Here is a 13,467-nt window from a genome sequence, read left to right on the forward strand (position 1 = left end):
CTAGCTACTAGGGGGCTGGTGAGCAAGTTTTGCCTAGAAGCCAGGACACCTGGGCTCTATCCAGCTAGGCTCTGAGGGATTCGGGGGAATGGGGCTGGGAATGGTGCTGCCTGGGATTCTGGAGGACTACAAATTGCTCATTTTATCTCCATGGAGCAGACTGAAGTTACCCTAATATAAGCTAGGTAGCATGGCCCAGAGTTAACACTCACCTGAAGTGGCATAACTCTGAGATGCTCAAAGGGCCCTTAGCATGAGTTAAGCTTTATTGTGCAGTTGCCCACATTTTAAGCACCCTTAGTATGCTCTAAGTGTGATATGTAACCTCACGTTTAGCTTGAATCCTAGAAATTAAGTCCACTCTTTCTTCTGCATTCCCTTCCCCTCCAAAGTGTGTGTGTGTGTGTGTATATAAAGAATATATACATTAAATTATCTATCTATCTATCTATCTATCTATCTATCTATCTATCTATCTATATAAAAGAATATATAAATTAAAGAAAAATATGTATATATTAAAGAACGTGTGTATGTATACATATATAATAAAGAATATATGTGTATATATATATATAAGAATATGTATATATGTGTGTGTATATATTAAAGAAAATATGTGTGTGTGTATATATATATATATTAAAGAATATATGTGTGTGTGTATAGATATTAAAGAATATCTATATGTGGATATGTGTGTGTGTATAGATATTAAAGAATATCTATATGTGGATATGTGTGTGTGTGTGTATGTATGTATGTATGTGTGTGTGTGTGTGTATATATATATATATATATATATATATATATATATATATATATATATAAGAATATATATTTATATATGTACATGTATGTGTGTGTGTGTATATATTTATTAAATAATATATAAAATATTAAAGAAATTTCAGTTTTAGCTTATTTCCATTCCCCCTGGCATCCATAATACAAATGTGCAGATACCTCACTTTACCTCGTGTGTTAGCATGGCTTTTTTTCTCTCACCAATTAACTAAACTCTTAGCATCACTGCAATAAGATATTATGGCTGTGACAGTTTCCTACGGTATTTGGGTAAACGTTGTAGAAAACATAATGTTGTAACTTTGTTTAGTCAGGCTCTGTACAGATGTAAGGTTAGTCATGGATCAGCCTTCGTTTTCATCTCTTCTTCTGCTTCATTGCCCACATATGGGATTTTGAGCATGAATTATTAATAATTGAATCGTTTTAAATGCTGGAGATGCACCAATTGTTGTCAGATTTTAAATTTGTTCTTTTTAATTACATAGTTACCATTTAATACACAACATGGTTCCAAGGAGTTATAATTGTTAAAGAACATTTTTCATCTCTCCCGATTGGTATGAGTTAGAATCAGCAGCTAGAAAAACTCTTTGTCAACCACGCTGAATTTTCCTGCCAGGGCTGAATCAAGGCAATGTGCATAAATAATGACCATAAATAAACATTTTAAATAGAGAAGTATGTTCTAATCTGAACCCTCCTGTACTGGGAAGAGTGCAGGGGGCTAAAGCAACTAATTATTTTAGATGATGATTTCAAACACTATGAGGAGGAGGAAATAATGAAAAATGTAGGGATTAGCTACTTCATATGGATGAAAATAAGAATGAAGTCACCCTGGAGATGTTGCATCTGTCATTGCTTCACTTTCAATGGTTGGAGATGATAAGATTCCATCAAGGGCCCAGGAAAATTTACATGCTAAATATGTGGGACTTGGTTTAATAACATTTCTGAATAGGCAAATTGTCTTCAGTTTGATCATGTTATGTCAGACTGAGGTCTTCCAGATTTTTGCCTGATTATCATACAAGTTTTTAGAAAAGTACACTACAATTTATAAAGTGCTAAGTGCTTTTGTCTAAAGGATGTCAAAGGGTCTTTGAAAACTTCATCCAAAACTTAGTTGTAAGAAGGGTTGAACTTTAGAAAAGTTAGCTTGGAAATGAGTGTCACATTTTCAGAAGAGCCCAGAACCATTGTTTCGAGCTAGCTAGCTGAGAGTTCAGCAAACTGGGTGCTGAGCACTTTTAAAAATCCCTCTCTTATTTTGGTATCAAAGTAGGAGTCAAGCTCTTCTAGTGCTGAGTTCGTTTGGCTCTGTTTGTGCGTACTGAGGTCTTGAAAAAAAATCTAGCCTAAGATCTCTTGAAAATCTGGAATTAAAAGGTCTCAAAATCCCTCAAAAGCACTGGGTCTCACATTAGGTTGAAAATTTGTAGTCCCCTGTTCACATCAGTGCTGGGTGGCCTCAAACTTATTCCCCCCCCCCCTCCCCCCAATAAAAAATGTAATGCTTATATTTGGAAAATCTGGCCATGAGAGGCATCTGACATACAAGGTACAACACTGGGAAAAACTTGCACACAGAGTCCCTAAGGCATGCCTAGAAGACTATAAGAAGGTAAGGGCCAAGTGAATTTGGAAATCAGATAGGGGTGAGTTTAACTTCAGAAACCCAGGGAGGGGTGGCTGAGTTGGGCTTCAGAAGAATAGGAGGACAACCGATGGTAAGACGAACGAGATTGTAAGTTCAGAATAGGGGATCCAAGCAGGGGGGATGGCCTCCTAGAGTATTGTTGCAACACATGCTGAATGGCAAAACACAAATTTTGCTTTAATAAACGAGATCGAACTTAAAATCACAGAGACATCACCTCTAACATTACGCGTTTATGTTTATTGCAGGGTCCAAGTGTCACTGGCCTTACGGCTAACTCCAGTTTTTCTGAAATCATGAGGACGGCTCCCACTAATCGTGAGTTCTGGCTTAATAAATCACAATGTGCATTAAAAAGTAACACTGGATTCTTTTGACTTGCCCTCCAGGTTTTGAGTCTGTGGGGCTCACTTGGTTCTTGTTTCCATGCTGTTCTCTGCAACCACGAGGGCCTTTTTCAGTAAAGCAAGCTAAGGTTTAAAAAAATCAGTCTCTAGAAGATGTGGCTTTAGAACAGAACTGGTGACCGTGTGATTGATGATCATATCAGTGGAGCTGGTAACACTGCACTGATGCCCAAATTAATTGTTGTGGAGAAATAGGACCATACATAGAAAAGTTGAAAGTCTCACCAAAGACAGTGTCATTAGAGACATTGTTTCTTTAGTTCCAGGCTTTCCATATGTTTTCGGCATTGTAAGTATTGCATCAGTTTTTGTAACTTTTTCATGAAACTGTTTTTTTCCCCCAGATTTCTCTAAATTCCATAATTTCCATAGAATCATAGAAAATTAGGGTAGGAGGGACCTCAGGAGGTCACCTAGTCCAGCCCCCTGCTCCAAGCAGGACCAGCCCCACTAGATCATTCCAGCCAAAGCTTGGTCTAGGCGGGTCTTAAAAGCCTCCAAGGATGGAGATGCCACCACCTCTCTGGGTGACCTGTTCCGGTGCTTCACCACCCTCCTCGTAAGAGAGTTTTTCCTTATCTCTAATCTAAACTTCCCTTGCTGCAACTTGAGCCCATTGCTCCTTGTCCTGTCATCTGCCCCCACTGAGACCAGTCCAGCTCTATCGTCTTTGCAGCCCCTCTTCAGGGAGTTAAATCCCCTTTCCATCTTCTCTTGTCCAGACTAAATTGCAAATGATTTGTAGGTGTGAAAGCAGCTGCAATCTTATTAAATCAGTAGATTCTTGTCTTTGTGCTTTACGTAGATAGGGGTTATGGGGGCTACTGCAACTCCGTGCATCAACCTGGAAAGAGGTCCAGAAATGATACAGCTTAGAAAGAGCCCCTTCAAGAAAACCAAACTGTGCTACTGGGAAAGTAGGGAGATGGACTGTTGGGGGAATTGCCCCCTCTTCTCTGCCTGTGCAAAGATAGGATTTTTTTTCCCCCTCTGGTGGGTTCGCATTCCTCTCTGGTTGCCCACGTGCTGTTGAGGTAAAGTCATGGGAAGAAAAACGAATTGCATAGAGACTCCCAGGCTGTGCCATTTTCATATTACACAGTTACAAAAGGACGAAGGCCTGCTTGGGTCTAGTTGATAATTTTGCTAGCATAATTGAGGCATGACCATTTCTGTAGCCAATGGCACACAAAGTGATGTGGCTACCATCGTGCCCGACTGCCTTTGACTTCCCAACCTGAATGACACGGTGTATGTTTCCCGCTAGGTTGGCTGTCCGAGGCCTTTGGTACTAGTCCAACGTGAGGCTCTAACAAACTCATGCCTCTGGAATTGTTGCGAGACATTTTAACACCCCTCAAATAATAAACTGGTCCCAGTTAAAATATTCCAGTGGTTTGAAGGATGCTATTAGAAGCAAGATGTATTGAAATCTATGAAATATTCTCTGCCTTTAAAAACAGAGAGTCCTGCTAGAACCAAGTACCTTTTATATTGGTGGACCTTTATTGGATGCCTCCTGTTTATGCACCTCGACTTCTGGTCTCTGATCCTTCTCCAAAATTCACTTGAGAACGTGGAGATGTATTCTAAGTAGAGCAATGTTGGCCAATCAAGACAAAAGGCCGAAACCCAATAACATGTTCTTCTAAAAGCTCCTCTAGCTAGCAAGCCATTAATAATTGTGAGAAGAACTTCACAGCACTTGATACAACCAGCTAGTTTTGAAGCATCTGTACGAAATCAGTTTTCATTGAGTTCAAATAAATGTACTACACAAAGAAGTGGCCCTCTCTTATGCTTCTGTCGTTAGACTGTAACTTGGGCCGGGCAGACAATGTGTGGCAGTTGTGAGGTTAAGTGATTAGACCTGCTTATCTGCAGTTAGATTCAGTACGCTCCTATCCTGGAAGTTTATAATACTACAAATACATTTTTAAAAGGTGGAATTAAAGCAAACTGTTTCAACCCTCTGTTACAGAGGGAAAGGGCATCACTGGGGGAGCACCTTTTGTTAGTGCGCAGAACTTTCACTTTTTGAAACGAGGCGCGAGCCTGGATGCTCGTCGCTGTCATGAGTGGGGAGGAATCCAGGCAAAAATCAATTTGGAGATTAGATTCTCGCCAAAGCAACAGGCATTATCCTTTTGTGCATGCGTCTTTCCCGAGTGTGTTTAGCACGCTTCTCCTGGATGTGCGCTGGGTATTGTGGAAGCCGGGAAGGGAGTTTTAAAGCAAAATTAAGGAGGGGAAGTTCTCACTCTGCATGACTCCTCTGTATTTTATTTTTCTAAATTCAGCTTGAGAGAGAGGCATCAGGATGTTTAGTACAAGAATGGCCCTTGCCAATCTTTTGCCATCGGCTTTCTCCTGCAACCCACTTCAGCGCCCGCCTCTCCTCCTCCTCTCGCTGACATCTTGCCTCTGAACTAAATAGATAGACTCCAACAAGAATTTGTTTTGTCCTCCTTTTTCCCCCCCCCATATGACTCATCAAATTTGAAAAGAGTTATTCTGGATTTACACCGATAATGAAGGTAGAATCTGACTCAGCATAAACTCTGTATGGGACTTGATTCTCCTTTCACTTGCCTTAGATTAAGTCCACTGTCTTCAGTGGCATTAGCATTGTTTACAGGCCTGTAGATAAGAGGCAATTCAGACTCAAAAAAGGGTATGTTATGTCAGTACACATTGCAGTATAGGGCACAGAGAGCCAAATAGCTATGAACAAGCTAGCCGGGTACCAGGAACAGTCCAGGTGCAATAGTCTGGAGATGCTTGTGGGCTAATTTACCCTGCATCTTGGCTCTGTAGCTAGCGCGGGTACCTTGACACAGTATTGCAGTATGGACATCCCTTAAACCTCCCCCACTTCTCTCTGAAACTGGCCTTCTGTTTAAAAGTTATGCATGCAAATGTCCTACTGAGTTTGGATTACAAAGTATGTCAGTCATTGCTTAACCTTATCTAGAGTTACACTGGGATAGGCCCAGAATTTGTTCCTGCCTTCTAGTCGCAGATTTAGCCTCGTTAGTATGAATTCTGGATTTGCATGAATAGAGTCTGGATAGTCTGGATTTACACAGGTGTGTAACCAGAACCTAGTCCATCAAGCAGGCCTATTTGCACAAGTTAGGGTTTGTCTAACCCTCCTTTTCTAGCTGTTCTGGAATCTTGCTTGTGTCAAAACCTTGTTTGACTGTTGTTGTTAAACTGATTTAAACTTTCAGATTGAAACCTGATAAACTTTTGCAACCTGTTGCAGCTGAAAGAGGTTTTATTGCTTCTTGCTGCTTTTATTTACCATATGGTCTGCTATTCAGAAACTCTGCCCTAATGAGAATTACTTTTGCAGGTAATTTTCTAATGATTGTCTTGGGATAAACAAATTTTTCATACTTGTTTTGCTAATGTATTCAAGTTGGTTCACAGGGGAAAAGATTAATCATCTAAAAAGCAAGCCGGTGTCTTTCATTATGCTAAAGGATCCAAATATGATCAGAGCAAAGCCACTCGTTGCTATGACAGCAGATACCTTTTTCTCCCTTTGTGAGGTAAATGGCAGCTCCCAAGCTGATTGGCTAAAATTAGATTATCATGCTGACCAACCATAGGGAGTTAATTTCATCAGGAAGAGAAAATGGTGGGAAATCCTGCCGTGATTTTACAAAGGAATTTTCATTAGAAGCCAACAGAGTCGGGGGTTCACTTTCTTTATAATTAATATGTTCCATCTAATAAAATAATTTAGGAGAGGCAGACAATAGAATTAGCCTATCTATTATTTTGTATATCCACATAAGCTTTAATCTGTTTTCTACTAAGACCTACACTCAAAGTAAAGCAACCCTTATTTTCCCCATAATACCTCTATTACCATAGGCTGTCATCATGTACCTGTTTATATAATTGGAGATAAGCTAATTGCAGGCAATACAAAAGGGGTTGGCACCCTTACAGGTATTTGCTTGAGATACTCATGGTCTGTGGAAGCAATGGATGCAATAGACTTTAAGCAGGAACATTTCCCTTCTGTTTGTCTTAGCAGTTCTCCCAATATTCATCACTAGCAATGGCAGTGATCTTTGCGCCACCAAATAATGCAAATATGGGATTTGCCACTAAATAGGTATGAGTTTTGCGTTGGGGGCTCTCAAGTGATGTAATATGTATGCCCAAAAGCAAGGGGTGGTATATGGTATACATTGACATAAGCAAAATTAAAAGGGGAGCTATGCTGATTTAAAACCCTTTTTATGCCTCTTGTTAACTTCCAACTATAATCCTCCAGTGGGCAAGCTGGACCAACTTGGATTTCCTTTGATTTAAGCAGAGCCAGTCCCTGGGGAGCAGTTTGCCACACCTTATACAGCACAGTCCAAATTCAGGGGTAATATAGCAAGCAGAGCAGACCAGCATTACTGCACAGTAGTGTCCCCAGATGGCTTTTTGGTGACATAGCGCAATAGCCCATTACTACTGTGCAGTAGCGTTGTATCACGCTTGGTGTAGACGCAGCCTGCGTTTCTCGCATGGTGAAGCTTTGAGTGCCACTGAGTGGCACACCCCTCGAATACTTGCAATCACCTAATGCATGCCCAAACCGTGGCATTTGGCCATGTAACTGTTTTAGCAGAGCGGTGAGCCCTAAGGCCCAACTGTGGACCAGTAGAGAATTTATATGCATAGTTCATATTCAACGAGGCTGTCTACACATACAAATAGGTGACTGGTGTCTCTGTTTGCTGTGTAAGCATGTGTGTATATTTGTGTGTGTGTACAGTCAGGGTAACTGGGCATGCAAATATGCCCACATTTTTTGCATCTTCACATTTCTAGGAATCTGAACCTTTGTGTTGCCGCTGTGTTTTGCATGATGCGTCTAGTTCAGCTGGCTGGCAGGGAGCACTACTGTGTAGGTCTGAAGTAAACTCTGTCAGCAGTGGTGTAGACCTGGGGCTCAAAAGTCACATCCTTGAGTGTATTCAGCCATGATGGATGGTCAGTGCCTCACAAGTTCCAGCCCTTAGGACCTGATCCACAAAACAGATTTGGGCTCAGCAACGTTTAACCTTTAGGCACTGAGCAGATAATCAGCCATGAGTTATGCCCTAATATAAACGGGACCTAAGAATGGGATCTACAAGATCCAGAGCTTTGAGTAGAGAGGTTCCTGAGCCAGCCAATATGAAATACCAATTGTTATGGGTGGAAGGTAGTTTAAGGCCCCACTCAGAATTTAGGTACCTTACTATGGGCTGCACTGCAATCTCTGACTGGGATTCACAAGTTTGATTCATTCCCTGGAGTTAAGTACCTAGGCTAGGGGTGGGCAAAATGCAGCCCGGGGGCCGGATGCGGCCCACCAAGCCATTCTATCCGGCCTGCGGGGCCCCTAAAAAATTTAGAAAATTAATGTTTATCTGCCCCCGGCTGCCTGTCATGCGGCCCTCGATGGCTTGCCAAAACTCAGTAAGAAGCACTCCGCCCAAAATAATTGCCCGCCCTGACCTAGGCTTTCTCTCTCTCTATCTCACACACATACACACACATACATACACACACACACACGCAAGCGCACACGCTTTGTGAGAAAGTATGCATGCGTCCCATCTATCCCTAATATACAATATCTCAGTAGGTTAGATCATTTGCCCAGGATGTAGAAGACCATTACTAATTGAAATATCTTGAAAAAGAAGGAAGGAGAGCAATATTAGAGCAGTATTTCCTAGGTGAGGGTGTGGCGGGGTGGTGGAGTAGGGTCTGCACAGGCGGGCCTGAAGGGATGTGCAGGGGAGGTGTAGAGGAGGGTCTGTGTGAGAGGCCTGAAGGACAGCGCATAGGCCAGCCCCAGTAGTTTGATAGAAAAGTAGTTGTTGTTTCTCAACAACACAGTGGCTGAAAGGGATCTTGGAGTCATTGTTGACTCCAGGATGGACATGAGCCACCAATGCGAGGAAGCGGTCAGTAGGGCTAACCACACCTTGTCGTGCATCTACAGTTGCATCACAAGCAGGTTCAGAGAGGTGATCCTCCCCCTCTATGCAGCGCTGGTCAGGCCACAGTTGGAGTACTGCAGCCAGTTCTGAGCGCCGCACTTCAAGAGGGATGTGGCTAACCTTGAGAGGGTCCGCAGGAGGGCTACTCACATGGCCAGGGAGCAGCAGGCCAGGCCCTATGAAGATAGACTAAAGGGCCTGAATCTATTCAGCCTCCACAAGAGAAGACTGAGAGGGGATCTGGTAGCCATCTATAAACTCACAGGGAGAACCAGTGGCTTTGTTCCCCTCGGCACCACCTGGAATAATAAGGAATAACAACCACAAATTGACTGAGAGTAGCTTCAGGCTTGATATCAGGAGGCATTACTTTACGGTTAGAGCTGCCAGGCTCTGGAATGGGCTCCCAAGGAAGGTGGTGCTCTCCCCTATCTTGGGGGTCTTCAAGGGGAGGTTGGATAGATATCTGGCTGGAGTATTATGACCCCAGCAGTTGTTCCTGCCCAGGGCAGGGGGTTAGACTTGATGATCTGTTCAGGTCCCTTCTGACTCTAGAAACTATTAAATGAGCCCCAGTGAGGGGGAAGAGCAGTTACCCCATCAAGGGGATAGTGCAAGGCCCCAGTGTGGGGGCATGTGGCCCAGGCACATCTACAGACACCTGAGGTCAAGTTTGGGCCAGAGGCTGAGTGCAGGCCAGCCATGGGGCTAGGGGAGTTGGAAGTAATTTTTGGATGCCATTTGCAAGGCATGGGACATGGTAAAGGGAAGGTTGGAGCTGTGTATTATGCCCTTGGCATCAGGGCATTAAATGGGCAGCCTCCTGCCTTAGAAACAGCTTATCAGATACATCAAAGGCATGGCAGGAGAGGCAGGTGAGCTGACTGCCATAGACAGGTGGGCAGGCCAATGTTTTGAAAGGCCCCTGAGATGACCCTGTCACAGAGGAGAGCAGAACTTCTCAGTTCCCAGGACCTTGTCTGGATGGCAGGACATGTAGGTTTAAATCCATCTGGGAAGAGGAAATGCCTGAGCCTAAGTTTCTGACATCCTGGAGGAGTGCCCTAACAACTGAACCATTAGATAAAAGGGGCCACCACTCTCAGTTTCTTTCTCCTTGATTTGTATTACTTTGTATTTTGGATAAACACTAAGATCTAAAGGTAATAATAATTTATCTCCATAAGCAGAATTTATAACTAGGGAGGATCCTATCTATCTATTGGATATGGCTGAAGGCACAAAGTTTGGATTCAAGTTCTGAACTTCTTTGAAGTTCAAGACTATATCTGGGTCTGAGATTTCGGTTCAGAGCATAAGATTAGGAATCAGCCATGAAGTATGCATCAGATCTGCATTTAGACTCAAACTTCTGCAGAGGGTGATGTTCTAAATTGCATTTGGTTCAGTCTGGCTCAGGCCCGTTGTGAATAGAAATCTAGTTATTTACTATGGTTTAACAAATTAAAAATTGCTTTGTGATATAATAGTAATAACTTCCAACACTGTGATCAGTGACTATCCCCATAACCTTTAAAAATAACATTTTAAAATGTGCTTTTTCAAGAGCTCTTGGTACTTTATTTTCTCTGACTAAAACAAAGGATGATTTTTTTGTGCTCAGTTAAAAAAAATCACTGTAAGGGACAAGCATATTGGTGTAAATACTTCTTTTACTGTCTTGTTTTCTGCATTTTTCAGCAGATGTCTTGAATCTTTTTTCTGAAAGGTAATATTTCTCCAAAGTGACTTGGTTTCAAAATAATTCTTGTACCATTGTAACTTTACTTTAAAAGGTGATAAAAATATTGTAAGGGATTAACAACCACTTATGGTAAAATTTGTTGATTGTTATCCTTTTATAAACTAAAATCTTTCAGCAGATTCGTCGCACGTAAAACTTAAGTAGGACAAATCTTGTTTAAAAGAATCTGCACTTGAGCTATTTTTGAAAGTCCCTGCCCCACCACAGCAAATGTATCATTAGGATCTGTTTGCAGTCTTATCCGCAAAGTTAAGACTGAGAATTTAAGTACAAAGGAACAGATTCTGGTGCTTTACTCTCAAGTTGTCCAGCTGGCCTCTGAGCCAAGAAATATCAGTGAAAATTTCAGCATTGGTCACTGCACGGCCCCTTCTCACATTTGAATGTGGTGAGAACGATTTGCTGACACACGCACACACATAAAAAACGCCAGTGGAATCCAAATAATTGGCCGTAACCCAAGTTTTAAATCTCCTCCAAAGGTGATGGTGTATTTTGTGACACCATGCAACTTCTCGTTTGCTTTTCTGGTTAATGCCCTTTGACTTTATCGTGACCTAATTCGATGCTTGAAGCCAATTCTACCATTTACAATGCCTGCTAGAAGCTTTTTGCAACAAAAAGGTTCCGTGCGCAGAACAGGTACGATTTCCTTTGCCCGTGCAGTAGCTGTTCTTGTCAGCGTGTGGGCTGCTGCCGGTGATTTACAATCGCATGGTAATAAAATGTGCCTGTTCTCTGCACTCTGTTTATTTAATCTGCTCCTATGAACTTTTTCATGAGTTGCTCCGAATAAGATCAAAGGGACGAGAGACGATGTTTAATTGTCAGACAGGGAGTTTATAGTTATTGCTTTATTTTTAAACTAAGGAGGATCCCAAAAATTCATAGCTCCTAAAATGCTCCGTACCCATGATTAAACGACTCATGACAAGATAGGACACTTTCTGATAAGGTTTCACTTTAAAAACAAAGAGGAAACTGTTTCAGGCTGGAGGGGAAAAAAAAAAGAGCCTGTCAGGCTAGATTTCCCCTATAGATATTGCTGCAGCTTCTGTCCCTACAGCTGAACAGAACAGCTGGTGAGTAGGGAGCAACTGGAGAAGGATCTCTTGCCTTTAATCCAGTACAATGTTTTCCTGTGCCCATTTTACTGTAACTCTCAGTAGCTATAGGACAAAAGCTGTTGACTGATCCATGCAATTACCTCCTCTAATATTGCTCTCAACTGTCTTTCCTGACTGACGAGAGTGGATGAGGTTTAGTTAAAGTCTGGGAAAACACTCTTTTAATAATAATTAAAAAAAAGCCCCGCACACATTCCCATCTCTGTTATCAGAGCTGTTCTTTTAGACATTTTAAAGACAACAGAGGATGCTGTGATTGAAAGTTTCAGAGTGGCACTGAACTTGAACGCTATCCGCTCAATCAATTTACACTGAAAGAAATGTGTGCAATTTGCACGGCAGAAAGGGAAGGTCGTGAGGGGTTATTTTTCTGTTACAAGACACTGATTTACAGCCTAAAAATAACCTGGCTATAAATTAATTTCTGCCCAGTATTCTCTTAATTTCAGGGTATCCACTGTTTTTTCCTGGCAAAAACTGTGATCCTGAGGGGCGGGGGGTGGGAACCAGAGCAGATTACCTTGCCGAACTAAGCTGCTATTAACTTCTAATTCAGGAGATGCAAAGGTAAAATTGTGTTTAATGAACTGTAGATGGAAACCTTTTCCTTCCCTCTGATGAGACAGTGAGGATGCAGTAGAGACGCCTTTTAAACTCTTTAATCACCGCAGTAAAGTTGAAAACCAAATACCGAGACCCTTTTTCTGCTTCAAGGGCTGGTATCCCTTGACATCTTCATTTCCATGACTTAGCATTGTTTTCAAGAAAGGACCAAAAGGTGACAAACTAATAGGGAGAAGAAGCTTGTATATGTGTGCGTGCGGAGGTAATGATGCAGTTTTGTCACTGAATGCGCTCCTGATTTACAAACAGCCTAGGACTTGGTGTGGAAGTGATGTAGCAGCAGCATTTCAAGGGGGACAGGAGGTCAGATACCACAGCGGTGGGCAATGCCACAGACACAAGCTAAGTGCTTTGAGACCTTGTCAGGTGTGTGCTAGAGGAAGAGCAAGATCCCCACGTTTCTGAGTGCTGTTGTTTGATGTGCACTGATTGCGTTCAGATGGACATGTTAACAACAAGAACATAAATTGGGTCCGGGAGAACTAGAAACATGACCCTAACCAAAGGAACAAAAAAGCATCATCATGCTAAGCAGCAGAGCTTGCTTTAGGGACAATGGTGCCTTGGGTGACTTGTATTTTGGTGCCCCTCACCAAGTCAGCGGCACTGCTGCAGGCAGAGGTAGGTGGGCAGGGGTGTGGGGAGGCAGAGTGGCATGGTGCGCCAGGCAGGCAGGCAGGCACTGCTGCTGCTGTGTGGGGCCAAGGTGGGCAGACTACAGCAGGTGCCACCCTGCCTGCACATGCCCAGCTGGCTCCTCCTGAGCAGCAGCTGGAGACAGGAGGAGGCTGGTTTGGGCACTGTTCCTCTGGCCTGGGGAGGGGTGGAGGGGGGCAGGAGGAGAAGGCTTCTGTGCGTGCAAGCTGCTCACAAGCATGTGCGAGTGCATGTGTGTGTGTGTCGCCTTCCTGACCACAGCGCCCTGCTATATAGGTGCTATGCCAGGTGAGAGGCCACGCTATGGAAGTTCCTCTGAAAAGTACCCATCTCACATTTTCGTTTTACAAATCCAGGCGGTTTCTTGCAGGGCCCTGTGTTGGGTTTTGCTTCCTTTGCCTTGCATCCTTCC

General features: G+C 42.7%; 1 long non-coding RNA gene across 1 annotated transcript in view; it reads left to right on the forward strand.

Moving 5' to 3' along the window:
* The window catches only part of LOC132251936 (uncharacterized), a 344,867-nt gene that overhangs the window by 82,882 nt on the left and 248,518 nt on the right, over positions 1 to 13,467 (forward strand). The window contains exon 2 of the long non-coding RNA XR_009463681.1: positions 2,719 to 2,788. This is a non-coding gene — a long non-coding RNA (uncharacterized LOC132251936). The remainder of the gene's footprint in view (positions 1 to 2,718; positions 2,789 to 13,467) is intronic.

The sequence above is a fragment of the Alligator mississippiensis genome, chromosome 7, assembly GCF_030867095.1.
Source record: "Alligator mississippiensis isolate rAllMis1 chromosome 7, rAllMis1, whole genome shotgun sequence".
Classification (NCBI taxonomy): Eukaryota; Metazoa; Chordata; order Crocodylia; family Alligatoridae; genus Alligator; species Alligator mississippiensis.